The 19217-nt window shown below is 35.5% G+C and overlaps 1 protein-coding gene across 26 annotated transcripts in view; it reads left to right on the forward strand.

The window, feature by feature from the left end:
- MAP2 (microtubule associated protein 2) overlaps positions 1–19217 on the forward strand; it is a 254155-nt gene that overhangs the window by 59420 nt on the left and 175518 nt on the right. For 23 of the 26 annotated variants that reach the window (XR_005557860.1, XM_039352914.1, XM_039352913.1 and 20 more), the window contains one exon: positions 5509–5581. The gene's annotated coding sequence lies outside the window, so the exon portion shown is untranslated. The remainder of the gene's footprint in view (positions 1–5508; positions 5582–19217) is intronic. The other 3 variants (XM_039352918.1, XM_039352919.1, XM_039352916.1) reach the window with 1 other exon arrangement.

The following is a 19217-nucleotide window of genomic DNA, read 5'->3' on the forward strand; positions in this document are numbered from 1 at the left end:
AAAGCCACCCAGAGAAGCTGGTGTTTTTTCTGAACCAGGTGTGGTCACAACTGGACCGACATGGGGCGATGTGAGCTGACAATGAAGCCTATGTGGATGCAATCATGGGGAACCTTGAGGGAGAAGCAGCAGAGTGGGTGATGGTGCTCCATGACGAAGTAGTCCAGCCCTCAGTTTCATTATAATATTTACATAATGCAAAAAATTATGGACATTCAAACATATTAAAATTTCATCTCAAAGACAAGTTAAAACAGGTAATGATGTCTTTTTCCTTCCTGTATAATAAATTTAGCACATTTTCAAAGATCTGTTTAAATGAAGTATTCTCATTGCATCTCCAACAACACAATGAATTGCTTTTGTGCAATTTTTTTTGTCATATTTATGTAGTGTATATTGGAGGTTGTGACCCTTTAAGATCTGTATGCAACAAAATTTCATTTTAATGTATGCCAATTAGTGTACATTTAAAGTGACAACAAAGTCATTATTTTATACTAGTCCAATAAATCTGATTTTTGTTGATTTGAAAAATAATTCATAGTCTAAGATCTACTGTAATTTTTTTTATATAGAAATTGAGATACCTATTGTTTAGACAAAATAGAGCTCTCCAATTCCCCATTCCATTCTGTCTCTAACATATGGCATATTGAATTACAGGTTGTCCTCAATTTAGGACCCCAATTGAGCCCAAAATTTTTGTTACTAAGTGAGATAGTTGTTAAATTAGTTTTGCCCCATTTTATGGCCTTCCTTGCTGCAGTTGTTATGTTAGTAACACGGTTGTTAAATGAAACTGGTTTCCCCAGAGATTTTGCTTGTCAGAAGGTCACAAAAGGGGATCACATGACCGAGGGATGCGGCAAGGGCCATAAGTATGAACCAGTTGCCAAGTGTCTGAATTTTAATCAGGTGACCACGGGGATGCTGCAACGGTGTGAAAAACAGTCATAAGTCACATTTTTCAGTGCTGTTGTAACTGGATAGTCACTAAGCAAATGGGTTGTAAATCAAGGACTACCTGTAAGTTATCAAAAAGTATTTATTAAAAATAATTGTGGGATTTTTTTAGTCTCAGGATTTGGTAATTCTAGTAATTTAGATGTCTCTGAAATTGAAAATAGTACTGGTGTAAGGATAAAGTTTAGCAAAATATTAATTTAGCAACTAGGCAAGCTAAGTCTTGGAGACTTTGTTTTACCACCAATCTGTTGCGTAGTGGGTTTTCGGTTTAATACAACGTGATTTATTTCAACAGGAACAGAACTGGCTTAATTGGCAGAATGACAGCTATTCATACTTGCCGCCTCTAGGTGGTGACCAATCAAATCAAATGGTGTTTTCCCGCTCAAACGTAAACTTAACTTTCCCTCCATAATGGTTGGAGACACGTTTAAACCAAAACACATCAACTCTTAATATCAATACATAACACAATCCACCAGATTATTGCCAATCCTTAATAAACCAAAAACATCACAGAGCATTTGCTCAGGCTAGAGATTCAGTAGACTCCCTCTAGCGGTCATAATTGGTAAATACCTAAAGATTCCCTCCTGTCAATGATTTTTCCCCATGACTCCCATGCCACTCCTATTGCATTGTAATTTCTATTTCAATTTGTGTGATGTATTAATTTGGCCTCTCGTGAATGATCTCCCAGGAAGATACAACCATTAGTACCTCTCCTACTTTTTAACTGATCACAAGATCACTATTACCCGTAATATAGTCAAATACTACCTCAATTCAATGGCAGCAAGGCAGCAGATATTATCTGTTAACATTGCATTTTCCACTCTCATTTTCTTTTTAACCCTTTTAACCTCTTTTAATTGAGATGGGCAGCACAGAAATATAATAAATAAATACATAACAAACAAACAAATAAATGATATTTTTATCATCTTTGGAGAACTTTATGTACAAATGCATACTTGTCTAGTCTTAGATTGTAATTAAGTTTACCTATCTGCCTACTAGTATAAATATGTTTAAAAGTGCTATGGAAAATTTATTTTGAGTGAAGCCATTCAAAATTTGGTATAGGCAGAAGATGTGTCTTCATTGCCAGACATTCAGTCATGTCGGACTCTCAGCCACTCTGTGGATCAGCTCTCTCCATGCCCCTCTGTCTCGCCCTGCCTCCTTCAGATCTGCCATAGTCATCCCGGTGTCATCCTTTACACTTGCGGTTACTAGAGCGGCCCCTTCTCCTTTTTCCATTGATCATCCCCAGCATGACTGATTTTTTGAGTGAGTCAGCTCTCATGACATGATTGAAGTACGACAGCCTCAATTTGGCGACCTTGGCTTCAAATGATATTTTGGGTGAAGTTCAGACTAGGACTTCTTTGTTTGTTATTTTTGCAGTCCATGGGATGCGTAATAGTCGCCTCCAGCACCACTGTTCAAAGGCGTCCACCTTTCTCCTATCCGCCTTTTTCAAGATAAGTAGCAATTAGAAAAATTATTGCGTTAATTAACTTGCATTTGGTTCTGAGGCTGATGTCTTTACTCTTCCAGATGTTATTCATGCCATTCATGTGTATAGAAGTATAATTCAGAATTTGGAACCCAGGCTTCAGGGCAGGTTAGATAGCCTGTAAGCAACTCCAGGAGGAGAGACAGCACTGTCCTGAAATTGCTATCCAGGAGCCAGGTTCTAGGTGACAAAAATCTCTTCGGAGAAAGGATAGATTGTTAGGAATTACCCATTTGCACCCTGGAATTGTTTCTGCTCCTCCCGAGGAAACCACAGGAATTGAGTTTCTTGTGGTCAGTGGAAAGTTGAAGATTTACAGTTGACCCTTAACTGCTGCACAGTCTTAATGGACATTTGACCAGCAAAAGCCTTACTTTCTTAATCACCTTTCGATTTAATTACTTTATGACCTAAGACAGATATTCTATACGGCAATGAAGATCAAAGTTTCTTGGTGTCGTCTTTTTGAAATTAAGAAAGGGAAGAAAAAAATGACTATTTTAAAGGATTTTAATTTAAAAGCAAAATGCTTAATGAGAAAGATCCATGAAATTTTTTTTAAAAGAACAGAAGACATTTTTTTTTTCTGATGAAAATCCCTTTGAAAATAGCAATGATAATTAGACTAACAGATTGGACCTTCATGGGAATGTTGATTGCTTATTATTAAGGACAGGAGATAATTGGTGGATTTTACAAAACAAGAAGATAGTATGAACTAAACTGTGAGAATTGTAACTACAGAGAGCTAATTGGGACTAAAGTTCTAAAAATAGAGATAGGAAAACAGAAAAAAAGGAGTACCTTGTCTTTTACTTTCACCAAAGTAATCCACATACTTTCAGTTTAACAATGGCAATCACAAGAAAAACTGTTAAATTAGGAGAAAGACTGGGAGGGGGCTCATTAGAACTCATTAGAACAAACTAAGGATATGGTTTGAGGATTTCACCAGATTTATTCCAGAAAATGTTTGAAGAATTTGGCAAAAAGATGACTGCAGTGGTTAAAAGGAAGTGGAAAAGGATTTGCTGAAATTTAAAAAAAGAGTGAAAGAAGTATTTAAGAAGATTGAAGAATCTGTAGGTCAGTTGGCTATAGGCTTAAAATAAATTACTATATTAAGAAAATAATCACATATTTTGAGGAGTGCCTTACTTCGAGATTGGAAAAAGTATTATTATAGGTTAAACTATAAAATCCCTATCTGGGGGATTCCTAGACATGCAATTGAGGGGATTTCTAAGGGGATGAACTTTGATAAAATTTCGTATAAAGAATTATTAACTTCGGATTGGCATTTAAAATCTCTAAATGTATTAAGGCAAGAAAATATTCTACAGTCATGGTTTCAATATTTACAAATAGTGGACAGGTGGACTGTAGGTAAGAAAGAAGGAATAACACTAGAAGATGGAAATCTGGTTATTCAGATTAAAGATCAGAGTCAGGCCCATATAAAAAGAATTTACAATGCTTTAATAGAATTAGACTCTGAAACAGAATTGGTTAAAGACTGTATGATTAAATGGGCTCAGAATATCCAGGATCCGATCCCATTGGACTTATGGGAGACAATTTGGATTAGAAATGTTAAATTTACACAAGCTCAAAATTCGAGGGAAAATTTTTATAAAATGTTTTACAGATGGCATTTAGATCCTAAAAAATTATCTTGTATGTATCCAAATTTACAACCCAAATGTTGGAGATGTGGTAATATGGATGCGACATATTTTCATGTTTGGTGGAATTGTAAAAAGGTAAAGGCTTTTTGGATTATGATTTGGTGGAACATTCAAAAGATTTTTAAAAGGAAGATAAAGTTCACCCCTCAATTATTCCTATTGGGTATCTTTGTGGATTTAAATGACAAAGAAACTACTTTAATGTTGAATTTATTAACTGCAGCAAGGTTATTAGTAGGCTCGTATTGGAAGAAGGACTCGTTGCCTACTTTAGAAGAATGGATATTTAAAGTTTCTAACGTTGCAGAAATGGCAAACATTTCTGCTTATTTGAAGGATCATACACAAGAAAGATATATTATTGTATGGAGAAGATGGATAGATTATAGTCAGAAAAAATATGGGACTATAAAGTTTCATTTATTTTATGAGTAAATTTTATAGTAACTGTTGTAGAGATTTGTTTATATGACTTAATTTAAGGGGAGTTAAAGGTTAAGTATGATGTTAGCAACTCCTAGAAGCACAAAGCCGAAGACACCAGCCTGAAGATGACGAATGAGAAACGTCGCCAAGACACTTCCAATTTGACGTGGGAGAAAACCCGAATAACCAAAGACATATATATATATATATATATATATATATATATATATATATATATATATATATATATTGTATACACACACACACACACAGAGAGAGAGAGAGAGAGAGAGAGAAAGAAAGAGAGACAATGCATATATAAAAATATAATGTATTGATAAATAAATCTTTGCTCTTTGGTATAAATTTTAATTTAGACCAATTACTAACTCACCCCTATGTACTAATCTAATGCATCAAGGCTGGAATCAAAGTATGAAATTCAGGAATAGATAAGAAAATATTTATTTTATTATATTTGCTATCTGATTTATGTTTGAATATATTGTAAGAACTATGGATATTATTATACTGTCTAAAACACATTTTGAGAGTTTTAAACATATGTTAAGTATCAAAGGGGAAACTCGACATTCTTTATCAAGTGAAAAAGTGGATGAAAAGCACATACAAATTCTTGCCCTATTTATTAAATCCTCTGAGAAATCAAATGTAGCTATGTGTGTATGTGTATGCATGTATGTATGGTTCTATATAGCAGGGGTCCTCAACCTTGGCAACTAAGACTTGTGGACTTCAACTCCCAGAATTCCTCAGCCAGCAGAATTCTGGGAGTTAAAGTCCACAAGTCTTAAAGTTTCCTAGGTTGAGGACTGCTGCTATATACTGTTCACAGTTTTTAATCAAAAGGGACCTCAACTTTTGTCTATTTCTTTTCCCCAGCCAGCCCTGAGAGAGTTTTAGGCTGCGTGCATCCTGGAATCACTCCCGTTTCAGATAACAACTTATTGAAAGGGTAAGCAATTCTCTTGGGGCCTGATTTGCACTACACAGTCTCAATATGGGTAGCATGGCATGAGCATATTAATATTTATTAGTCATTTCATGTTTCAGTTATACCTAGAATTCTGGAGCAAGATGCAGTGGCAGATCATTACTGTAGCCCTGAAGTTATGAAAATGATGATTGGAGAAAATGTACCATAGTTATTTCTCCGGTCAAGACTGTAAGACATTCTCACTAGAATTCAAATTTTGTTTTTTGCAGCTCTGTAATAAAGAGTTATAGATTTGAATATTCACCCATTAAACTCCCACAGTACGTTCTAGATATTTTAGAGCAAGTGGCTGAAAAGTACTATATTGTAAGGTGTGAAAATTGTGCACATATCCTTTGCCCAAGGTAACATCTGTTAACTGAGGCTTATCAAATTAGAATTTCTGTTACATGCATAGATATGTGCATGGATATTTAGACACATTATGCAAGTGTAACTCTCTTTTTCCACAACACTCTTAAACGCATAAATAATTGCTTAGCATACCACACGCTGCAGCTAAGAAAGTCAAGCAAATGCAGGGAGGGAGAAATAATAGCATTTACTGTAACAAATACATAAAGGCAAATTCCTGCATTTGGAATTTTATAATACTAATTGTTTATGCTTAAAATATTGTAATAAAACTAGTTGTTCATTTCATACTGAAGTCCACAGGGGAATTAGGAGATCAACTATATGTACTGCTATACTAATTTCTCAAGACTTGTATTCACCAGAGTTGCCAAACCTCAGGCTCATCTTTCTGCATAACTTTGACATGAAATCATATAAAGTATTTCTCATCACTGAATGTAATAATAATAAACCAAACAGTTATAATTAGCATATCTGTTCATACAGACACAATTGTATGAAGTAGTAGACCTGAACAAAAAAAATCACAGCTCTTTTCTACTCTTCATATTATCATTTTCAGCACATTCTATCTAAAGTTACACAGTTTAAAAATAATAGATTATTTGAGACCAGTTCAGACTAACAGTTTTTACATCCAGTAATAATGCATTTCAGGGATTTATTCCACTATCTCTTTAAATTAACTTTATTCATGGTTTGATGATCTGTTTCTTAGCTGCAGAATAGAGACTATAGTACAGTTGTCAATTAATCAAGGCAACCCTATCTTTGTATGTGACAACCAAGCCATGTTTGAATGTGGATAACATGAAAAAGAAATGATTAACATCTGTAATACTCCCAAGTCTATGAGTACACAACAAGGGTATGTAGGTCCTGGCTATAAACAGATTTAAGGTGATACCTTTTGGCAACAATAGTGCAGCAGCAACAACAACAACAACAAAAATGATGCAAAAACAAGCAAAGAAGGTCAAGAACTGGAGGGCCCCTGGTTTAGATGAGCTGCATGGATTCTGGTTGAAATCACTAACAAGTTTGCTTGCAAGATTAACAAACCTGATGAATCAGGTTCTGAAAATACCAGAAAGTGAAAATGGCTAACAATTGGAAGAGATCTTTTGATTCAGAAGGATGCAGAAAAGGGAAACAAACCTAAAAATTACAGGCCAATCACTTGCCTGCCAACAACATATAAATTACACCTACAGGAAATTTTGCAAACCAGATTTATGAACATCTAGAAAACAAGGATTTGCTGCCTGTAGAACAGAAAGGATGCTGCAAAAATTCAAGAGGAACCAAAGACCAACTGATTGATAAACTGGTTTTGAAGTATTCAAAGAAAAGATGAACAAATTTGTTCATAGTCCCGATTGATTATAAGAAAGCACTTGATTCTGTTCCACACAGCTGGATTGAGAAATGCTTAGACATTTTTGGAATTAGCAGCAACATCCAAAAATTCCTGAAGACTTCCATGAAGCTATGGCAAATGTAAGTTGATGACCTATGGAGAAAAACTTGGTGAAGCTGAAATCAAAGGAGGAATCTACCAAGGCGACTCACTGTCACCTCTGTTATTTGTACTTTCAATGGCACTTCTAACAAGCATTTTGAACAAGACAAACTATGGTTATGAGTTGGCTATAAAAGGGTTGAAAATTTCCCATTTGCTCTACATGGACGATTTAAAACTGCTTGGAAAAACAAAAGCTGAATTGAGCTCCCTGATGAAAAGCACTGAGGAGTTTAGCAGAGACATTGAGATGCAATTTGACATTCATAAATGTGCAACAGTTGCTGTTAAGGCAGGAAAAATTGTCAAAGATGATTGATTTGAACTTCATAATGAAGATAAAAGCAGTAACACTACAAGAAGGGTACAAGTACGTAGGAGTTTTGGAAGCTTTTGACCTATTACACAACCAAGTCAAGGAAGCTACTTCAACAAAATACATAAAATGAATCCGGAAAATCTCGAGATCAAAGCTGAGTGGAATAAATATCATAAAGGCAATTAACACCTGGGCAGGGCCTGTAATAAGATACTCAGCTGGAATAATTGATTGGACTCATCTAGACCTAGATAACTTGGATCGAAAGACAAGAAAACTAATGACAATGCACCATGCTCTGCACCCAAAAAGTGAAATCAATCGATTGTACTTGCCTAGATCTTAGGATGGCAGAGAACTTTTATAGGTGAAACAAACTATGAAAGAAGAAAAACACGGCTTAAATGACTACATTAAAAAAAGGAAAAGAGCCACTGCTGAAGGAGGTGATCAGGGAAAACCTCTTGAAAACAATGAGATTGAAAGCAGAATATTGAAAGGAAACAATTGAGCATCAAGTTTCTAACTGGAAAAATAAGCCTATGCACAGTCAATACCTGAAGGACATTAAAAGAAAGGTAGATACAAAGCTAATATGGGGCTGGTTGAGATCAGGGATGCTGAAGAAAGAAATTGAAGGCTTCATTTTGGCTGCCTAAAAACAAGCCCTACAGACCAATTCCATGAAAGCAAAAATTCAACATGTCAATAACAACAGCAAATGTCGCTTGTGCAACAAGATGAGACAGTGGATCACCTTATCGGGGGCTGCAGCAAAATCTCACAGACTGGTGATCTACAATGTCATAATCAAGTTGCCAAAATCATACATTGGAAGCTTTGCCAGAAGTTTGGGTTCAAATGCAGCAAAAATTACTGGGAACACCAAATTGAAAAAGCTCTTGAAATGAGCATGTCAAGATCCTGTGGGACTTTCGGATCCAAACAGACAGACATCTGGGCCACAACACGCCTGACATCACTATTGTGGAAAAGAAAAAAGTCCCGTTCATTGATATTGCAATACCAGGTGATGCAAAAATTGAAGAGAAACAGCTAGAAAAAATAACGATATATCATGATTTGCAAATTAAAATTGAGCGATTGTGGAGGAAGAAATCAACGGTTGTACCAATAATAATAGGAGCCCTTGGAGCAATACCCAAAGGGTTCCCTAGATATATGGAAATTTTGAACTTATCAAACCTGAATATGATGACTTTGCAAAAAATCACTTTACTTGGAAATGCCTATATATTCAGATGCTACCTTAGCAGCTCTTAGGTCCTTGGTTACGACATGAACTGTTAAATTTTTACCAGTCCCAGACTGTGAATCAAATTGAAGATTAACCATAATAATAATAATAATAGAAAAATAGTTTTTCTTGGAAATATGTGTACATTAATGTTTGAAAAGTGGCAGCTGACATTAGAAGACCCAGTGTATGATGACCTCTGATTCAGATGAACATTTGTGAGTGAGATGGGTAGTATATAAATTAAAAAAAAAAAAAGCACTTATCCTGTAGTCAGCTGGATTTTGGGAGAATGATTCAGGGGTTGGTTTTAAAATACCTTTATATTTGTATAATGTGCCATAACAAGAGCCACTTTACAAATTACTGAATGTTTTTTCTGTCTTGTGCTACTTCAGTGACACACTGAAGGCCAGCATATCTACTGTCAAGGTTTTTCTGCCTTCTCTTTTCCCAGAGGGCTAGCTATGCTGATCTGTCACAATAAAGCAAATACTACTACTAGCACAAATAACACAGCTTGGCTGGTGTTGTTTTTTAAAAAATAATCTTCACATACGATGAACGTTTTTAAGAGAAGAGCCATGTAAAGTTCTCATCCCACTGGTGATTTGGAATGCCATTAAAACTGGTAATTCCACAGAGCTTTGAGAACAGATGTGAGTTCTGGGGGCATCTCTTGCTTTGGGTATGGAAACTGCAGCTGTTTTGTGAGGCCTTTGTCATGGTATTATTTTTTCTGCCTTTATATTTGAATGTTTGCATTTTGGAAACCTCACAGAGCCATGTTTGGATTAAAGAGACATATACTTGATGGCAATGTCCAGGTACATACAATGTGCAGGTACATATAAGCATTAGGGACAAACTTCACACTAAACATTTAAGAAATTATTATCTTAAACAGCCATCTTCATTCTCTCTTTTCTTTAAAAAAGGTATTTTATTTTAAAAACATCTAGATGTAGATTTACAGTTTATAAAAACAAAAGAGATCTTGCTATTCTGTTTAAAACCTGGTGTACTGCTTATTTCTCATATATGTGTATTGAAGACAGAGGTATATTTCTCTTAAGGCAGAAGAAATATGGGAAAAAGGAAGAATCATCTGTTTTAGAAAATGTGAACTGCCACTTCCAGAATTTCTCTTCCAGACTGGAAGAAAAATATTGTGCACACAAATTAGTCTCTGTTCTTCCAGTTTCATAAGTCGTGAATTTAAAAGAGGTAGCAAATCCCCAAGCTTTGCTTTAAAACCTACCAGAGATAAGTTGCAGAGAAAGGACTACTAGGTAAGATATCTGGGGTGATGGAGAGACCAAAAACAAGCCTACCTGTTATTAAAGTCATGGAATTAGAGGCCCTCAGCAAACTTGAGATTCCCTTCTTGGCTATTGCATTCTTTTACTTCTGATCTCACATAATGGTGGCTTCCACTAGGTACCAAAAAGACTTTGCTCAAATCTCATTATACCATGGTCAGAACCAGGCTTTGGAATCCGTAGTTCATTACGGTAAATTATGCTAGCCTTGTCTGCATCTGGAAGCAGGATTAATCTGGGTTAGTACTTGGACGACAGGGAATATTAGGATTGCTAAGCAGACTGGGAAGTTGAAATATATCTAGTAAGAAGAAAAGTGCAACTACATACACATTGTTGCAAAGAAAACTATATGGATGCTTTCATAAAGTCCTCAAGAACTGAGCCTACATTGCTGTATAAATTCAAAATTTATCATAGGTGACCAAGTAATGGATGCAAAATACCCTTTCTAGATAATAGACATAATTTCAGGGAAGCTCTTGGGTATTCGGTATGTTTAGATATGCTAGGCATTGGCCATACTATGAAGCTGTAAACTATTAGAATGTTCATTTTTTGATCTAAAGATAGGAACACTGGGCTATTTTTACTACTAAGGTCAATTGACCAATTTCCTTGGTCCCTTCATGCAGTCACTGATTGGGTGGGTGACCTACTGTATAGGCAAGTAAGGACTTCATGCTTTAGTTTTTTTTTCTTTTCTGGAAGCAGCTTCCTTTTATCAGTGGAATATATAGTGGCATCCTTCCTGGCATCAATCTGTGAGGACAAGAATAAAGAAGCACTGTAGGCTCTTGCTCCACTGAACCTCTGAAGCATCCTGCTGAAAAGCAGCTTATGGTGTCATATGCACTGTAATTTGGAGGCTACAGAATTCTATAAGCAGAGTTGCATAGTTCAGATAATGTAGTCTTTCAGTTTACCTATCAGAGAGCTCTGAAGAATTCCTCCTTATGAAGCTACTTCATAAAACATTATAATTCTTCATCCAGTATATAAGGAGAAGCCTTTTCTGGCTTTTGATGCCAAAGGAAGCTCATCAGTGAGATGCAGTAGTGCTGGATTTCGCTGAATGTTGATTTATTTCAACTCCCTTGGCTCTTGAAGGTGAATGTTAAAAGCTGTTATGTAAACAACAATTGGAATTGTTCCTTGAAGTCTGCTATGTGTTCATCTATTCCAATTTGAAAATGCTCCCTAAAAGCAATATTTACCTAGGGTTAGTATTTGATTTGTAGATGGCTCTCAAAAGATAATTTCTTCTCCTTTAGTGTTGTTTCTGTGCATTGCTTACAAATATAATCCTGAATCATCAAGTTGAAATTTTGTAATTAGGATTGGAAGAATAAAATTGAATCTTTGTCCAGTCTAGTCTTTTCTGGTAAATTAAATGGGAAGACAGAATATAGATGGAATGAGAAATATATTATTTCATAAAGTTTACTTTTAAGGAGCAATTGGGAAGGGTGTGGAGGAAGCTAAAATTCCTATTTCTCTAACATAGTGATAAGAACTTTCAAAATCATTCCTTGGTGATTAGTGCAAGTTTCATAGTTATGTGCAAACTTTGATCTATTTTTTTTTTGGAAGCTTGCATTTTCTGTTAAGTATGATTACTTCTTTGGCTCATCTCCTTTTTCCATTGACTCATGCAATGTAGCTCCCTATGTAATATTTAAGTGCTCTTTTGGTCCATACTGCTAAAAGTGTTACTTGTTTCTTTTCAAACTATGTTGATAAAAACAGGTTTCACTTGAACTAATTTTCTCAAGTAATGAATACCAGCAAGCTAAATGGCGTCTCTGTGCTTTAAAAGAGATTGGATTATGGACAATCTCACCGTGTTCAAGGAGGGATAGAGGGATAGTGCAGTCCCTTTAGCTGTATTTTCTAACTTAGGCTTGATTGAAATGTTCAGTTAGGGCAGAATTGAGCACTCATTGGAACACTTGTCTTTTGAAATCTCATACTTTGCCAGCACACATCTCACACAAAATGAAAACAGAAATAGAATTACTAGACTGGAAGAGTCATTATTTGCAAGGGAGAAGCCTCTCTGTATAGGGAATCTCAACCTGCACCATACCCCTGGGCAGCCTCCCTGACTGCACAATGCTTCTCATACATCCATACATACTCACCCTGACCTGCATGGTATCTCTCAAATTGACCAGAAAACCAAAACCAAAATACCCACTAAGGCAGCATTTGAGGACCCATCAAAATGGTGACCTTGACGCCAGCTTGGCTACACCATGACATACCTTTGAGAATATTCTATATAAACATTTAAAGACATAGAAAAACATGGCTATGGATTCTAAAATTTGTACAACCCGTTATTCTAATCTACACATCTACATATGTCCATGTGTCAAAGCCTTACCATTTTTGGCAAGGAAGGTCCAAGTCATTGTTTACCAAAAGAGTCTGTACTCTCAATACAGTCTATATTTTTGACATAACCTCTTGCTATTTTGCTAACTGAAAGTGGAATGGAGGATTTTTTTCAGACACTCAGCAAGTTCATGTAGCCTTTAATGTTCAGGATGACCACATGCTTTTTTTTAATCCAGTGAGCAGATTAGTTCATTTCAATAGGCCTAACGGATGCATACTTTTGTCCTTTGATCTTCCCAACCTAGAAGAGTTTCCTTGAATCAATGACATTTGTCTTTCTTGTAGCAATTTCATCAACTTGAAAGAATCCTGTAACTGAGAACTGACCTCCTTTCCTGAAGTTCAGAAAAAGGGGGTGTGCTTTGATCTGAGGTCCCACTTTTACCAAAAGATGTCTTGATCTTTATCTCAACCAACCTTTATCTTTTGATCATCTAGTTGCACAATCACCATGCTTCTTAAAGCACTTGATATTAAAAATCTGCTAGTCAATTACATTGAAGGGAGGAAGTTAGGTGATTGCAGAGTGATTCAAATGTTTTGCAAGCCCTAACAGGAATCTGCTTATTAAGATAAAGAAACCATCTTCTTGGCATACCAAATTCCTAAATTTGACTATCTACATTTTGTTAGAGCAGTGGTTCTCAACCTTTTTAATGCCGCGACCCCCAACTTGTCGTAAGTCGAGGACTACTCAACCGGTCGTAAGTCGAGGACTACTCAACTGGTGCAGCACCATTTGCCGAATGGGACTTTTGGCGGGCTCAGCAGGGCAGAGACAGCCTGGACAATTCCTATTGGCTTTTGAAAGCCAATAGAATTAGACTCTATTCAAGAGAGTCTATTCTATTGGCTTTCAAAAGCCAATAGAATAAAAGGGAGTAGCACAGCTAAGGAAAAGGGGAAAAAAATGGCGGACTGCATTGTTTGGCGACCCCCGTGAAATGGTCGTTTGACCCCAAATGGGGTCCCGACCCACAGGTTGAGAACCACTGTGTTAGAGGATGAACTTTTAGATTGGTAGCATCTTCCAAGGAATAGATACCCAAGAAGAGACCTATACCTTGAACAAAATGGACCTGAATCTTTGAGCATGTAAGTGCCTAAAAGCTTAGCTTTTAATTCCAAAGAAGGATTCTGAATAAGCACAAAAACCACATGTGTGAATGCAGAGATAGCTCTTCAAAGTTAGAAATAAGCAATCTATTCTTAATGTTAAGGGCAGAATATATTTTTACCTATCATTGTGTGTTGCCAAAGACAACAACCACACAACACAGGTTATATCTGTTGTTCCTGTCTGCCAAGTGTGAGTATTTATCCCTAGGATTCTCTGTTGGAATAGGTGTAGGGGTGCCTGTTGATTTTCAGCAGCTCTTCTTCCTTCTCGCAGCCCCTCTGCTTTCCAAGTTTGTTTCAAAAATTTGGAGGCCTTTTTGGAGTAGATCTTGAAGAGGGAGATTACTGAGAAATGGAAAATCATCCATAATCACTTGCTCATTATTTCACAGATGGATAACTTTCATTGGGTCCTATTTAGAAGCAATCCGGTACGTGCCTAAACAACCTCCAAGCATTCTGTTTTTTTAAGAAAAGTGTTTATTATACATTCCTACTGAAAATGTATTTACTGCAAAACATGATAGAAGATGCCTAATGTTTATGTAGCAAACTGCTATGAATTTCAGAGAAGGACTTTACCTTGAACTCTCACTACTGGTTTCATTGAGGTTTAGGATAAGGGTATGCCTATAGCTTCCAATACTGTTTCATCCTCAATTTCCAATATTGCCTACAGGTACTCCTTGACTTAAAACAATTCATTTAGTAACCATATGAAGTTACAATTGCACTGAAAAAAATGTAATTTATCACATTTATGATCATTGCAGCTTCCCCACAGTCACGTCAACAAATTCTGAGTACTTGGCAATCAGCATGCATTTAAAAGGATTGCAATGTCCTGGGGTCATGTGATCACCATTTATGACCTTCCCAACTGGCTTCCGACAAGCAAGTCAATGGGGAGAATTAGATTTGCTTAATGACTGTGTGATTCAGTCAACGAATGCAGTAACCTACTTAACAGTCATAAAACAGGCATGACTCACTTAACAATTGCCTTGCTCAGCAACATAAATTCTGGTCCCAATTGTGGTTGCGTAGTATCTATGATATATTAATGATGTATATACCCATACTGCATTCAAGCTTAAGGATCACACATTGGTAAATGTAAGCTGGTAGATATAAGCAGGGTTATCTCCCTCTCCAGAGTATCTTCTGTTTAGAAAAACCCATATATGATAAGACTTTATGTGCTGTTCTTATTACAGGTGGGGTATGAGGCTGAGATTGGTTTGTATATTCAGTCTCAAATCTTCTACTCTTTTGCAGTTTAGATAGATATATTTAAATTATATCTTCTGACTTTCTCTTAAACTAAATCCAGCATTCTATTGCATACAGAATTCTTTTTTTTATTGAAAGTTTTTGAATTTTACAAAATAAATCCCTTCCCCAAACGCCCCACCCTCCCATACCCTCCCCCCTCTCCCCAAACCTCCCATACCCTCCCTCAACCTTCCCAGAGCTGAGTACAGGCTTAATTAAAATTTTTCAAAAAAGATAAGAAATAAAAAAACTTAAAACACATATAAATCCAAACAAATCTAAATACCTTAAATTAAACAAATTGTCTTCTCTAAAAAATAATAATTACAAGCTTTAAACACATATTATGATATACTCTAAACCTTTTCTAATATTGTAGTTATATTATTACCCATCATTCTATAAAGAATCACCAAAACACCAATTTGAACATTACTTTCTTTAAATATCTATACCTACACTATAAAATCTAATCTAATCTCCCTCTTTCTTTACTCTAAAACACAAAAATAAGCATATGAACATTCATTATACCATTAGGACTGGATACTCATTTAATTAGTTAAACTAAATACTTATATCTAAACTTCTTATCTAAAATTTAATTAAACAACTTAACTTCTCTTAAGAATAATTAATAATAATAAAAAAGAAAAGAAACCAATCTTTAAACAAACTATAGTATACTCTAAACCCTTTTCATATCATTTATATTATTATCCATCATTTTATAATATACTCTAAACCTTTTCATGTCATACATATTATTATCCCAAAACACATATTTAAACATTATTTAAGACATTTTCCAAAAACATTATAAATTTTACTTCTCCTGCAATCTCAATAATCTTCTAAATACCTAAACAAAATACTTAAACTTAAACTTCTTATCTAAAATTTTCATTTAGTCTCCATAATCTTCTGTCCAATAGCTGGTTGCGTCCGCTATAAACACAATCCTTATCAGTCTCTCTTGCCCATAAGCATCGAAAGAAATGCATTAAAATCTGCCCTTGAAGATCGCTCCAAAAAATTTGTAAGTCCTGGTTCTCCCACAAACTCAGGAACCAATACCTGTGAAACTTCGTCAACCTCCTTCTTCTGTTGGTCTTTCTCTTTACGTTTACATGTTGCTTTTTCTTTACATTTATATGTTGCACAAGTCTCAGGAACCAATACCTGTGAGGTTTCCTCAACCTCCTTTTCTATACGTTTATATGTTGGACAAGTTGTCTTCTGGTCTTTCATCTCTTGTGGAACTTCCTTGAGCTTCTTCTGTTGATCAAGAACAGAGGCAACTCCTTTTAAAGTCAAAACTATCTCTTGCCTCAAAGTCTTATTATTTTCCTCTAAAATCTCTTTCATTTCTCCCCTAATTTGAAGTATCATATCTTGCAAGTCTTTCACCATTGTTGACTGTGGCAAGGAAGAAGGTGAACCTATTAATTTAGGTTGTTGCCTGACGATAACACCGAAGAAGAAGCCACCTTGAAAGCTGTAGAGATTACTGGACGCTTTGGGGCCATCTTAAAAAAACTTTACTCCTTCTTAAAAATTGCAAAAATTAAGCAAAAAAAAATAAATAAGAAATTAACTCCCTATATTCAAAAAAAAAAAAAATCCTTCAAGAGGGATCATTATTAAAAAGAAGGGAGTTCAAAAAAAAAAGAAAAAGGAGGAGAAGAAAAAAAATAATTAAATAGAAAAAATCCATTCCATTTTTTAAAAGTACCGAAAAGTACAAAATACAAAACATGAAAATTAAACAAAAATAATAATACTAACACTCCATTCCAATCATAAAAAAAAACAAAAAAGAAAAAAGGAAAGGGAAAAAAAGAAACACCAAAAAGCCTGCCGGTCACCATTCTAACTTCCGAAAAAAAAAAACACCGAGAGGCTTGCCGATCGCCATTTTACTTTCCCTTTCAACAAAGAGGAAAAAAAATAAAAAGAGGGAGTATAAAAGTAAAAACAAGTCTTGAAACTTAAAATCCAAATAAATCAAAGAAAGCAAAAACTAAATCCTCTACTCAGCTCTGTCCGTTTATAAAAAAAACTCACCAGTTCTCTTTAATCACGGAGGTGGTTGCAGCGGCTCGTTTTGTCCCTAAGGACAAAAACAGCTGGGAAGCGGAGACAAGTCTGAACTCCGTGGGAGCATTCTTTTCACCCCCCAAAAGAAAAACTTGGGGGGTGCATAAGAGGCTCTACCACTATTCAGACAACTCTCTGCCCCCCCCTTTGCCCGGGAGGGGGTTTTGAACCGCTGAACAGCTGATGTCTGCTGTTCATAGCGGTTCTTACACTTACCCAGGAGGACGGCTACAAAGTAGCCGCCATTGCGCGCGCAGATCCACCGGAAGTGCATACAGAATTCTGATATTGACTTGATCTGCATACTGATTGATGTGTTTTTAACCTTCCAACACGTTTTTTAAAATTAGTTGTGGAATGAAACCCTAATTAGGCAGAAATTCTTATCTCTTGCTCTTTCCTCAATGTCATGTGCACATGCAGATGTTTTATTTTGAGACTTTACTGACATTTCAAAAAATAATTCTCTCATCATTGAGATTGCAGCCATAGGTAGTTAAAACAGCCCAGCTGTATACAGTAGAGTGGTACCAATAGATTTGAAAGAATACTAAGGTTGAGAGATTATAGCAGAATATAATTAGTGAGAAAAAGGAAATTGGTGCAATACTTAAAGAATCCAGTGGAAAATCAAAATAGTGACACTACAAACAATATTGCTTGAGTATTTAATTTTTGTGCATGAAATTCATAAATTTCTTGGCTTTCCAACTTTCACCTCATGTAACTATTCTGCAAAGTTTATGCTTCTTCTATTTTCTCCAAATAAATCAAGTTACATAATTTGGGACAGTAAGTCAAACTGCAGGCTCATATGAGGTCTAAAATGCCACAGTTTTAGTCTGAATATTTCACACAGATATTTCAGTGTGAGAGTCTCCTTTTATATTTTTGCCAAAGCTCCTATTGCATTATGTTCTGTAACCCATATGTTGCAATATTGTGAATGGAAACACTAGTTTAATAAATGGTGCAACATTTAAAAATAATTTAAATAGACCAATTATTGCTCTCCCTCAGCCCTCTTATTTCAGAAACTGTTCTTAAGGCAAGCAGAAAAGGGCAGGATTTCCATCCAGTCTGGTTATAAAATAACTGATATGTGACATCGCTTTCAGTTGGATAATACTAGATTAATTCATTAATATTTAGTTGTTTCCGCCTTGAGCACTCAGCAGTAAGTCAGGCGTTGGTACTCATGGTCTGTAGCTACCAAAAATACTGAACCCACAATTCTTAGTTCCTGAATAACAGTGGCTCTATTCCCTCCCAAAATTCTAATGGAAAAACAAAGAAGCTCCTCTAAGCCTTTAGAGAGCCGTATCACTAAAACCTGGAAAAAAGGAGAAAACATCTGAAAATAAATTATTTTGCATGCTATTGTGAATCTTTGCTTTGTCCCCTATAGACCTCAGCAGCCAAAATTTCATCAATGGCTGCAAAAAATTATCAGCAGTAATTTAAAAAATTGAATAGAGGTAGAGACACTGTTGAACTTATTGTAGTATGATGCACTCTTTTTTAAAAAAGAAATGTATCTATTTTATATTTTCTTTTTTAAAAAAACACATTTTATTGGTTTTTTAATTCTTAAGAAAAGGTACTCAGGACACACCGTGGTGTTTGGGTAATCAAACATTCAAAAGTGAAAACATATATAAACAACTCAACTTAATACATTCATTGTCCCCTCTCTATTTCCCTCAAATAGCATAATACGTTTAAAACATTCCATTTCTAATTTAAATTTCTATTACTGCTAAACCTGTTTTAAAACTTTGTCAATTTACAATTACCATAATCAAATTTAACTTTAAATCAACAAGTTATCAGTTCAGATATCCCTTCCAGATATATTCTAATTCTTAATCTCTCACATCCTCATTTTATCACCAATCTCATTTATTTCTTCTTCCACT

The sequence above is a fragment of the Crotalus tigris genome, unplaced genomic scaffold (assembly GCF_016545835.1).
Source record: "Crotalus tigris isolate CLP2741 ecotype Arizona unplaced genomic scaffold, ASM1654583v1 scf7180000018485.2372832, whole genome shotgun sequence".
Taxonomy (NCBI): Eukaryota; Metazoa; Chordata; class Lepidosauria; order Squamata; family Viperidae; genus Crotalus; species Crotalus tigris.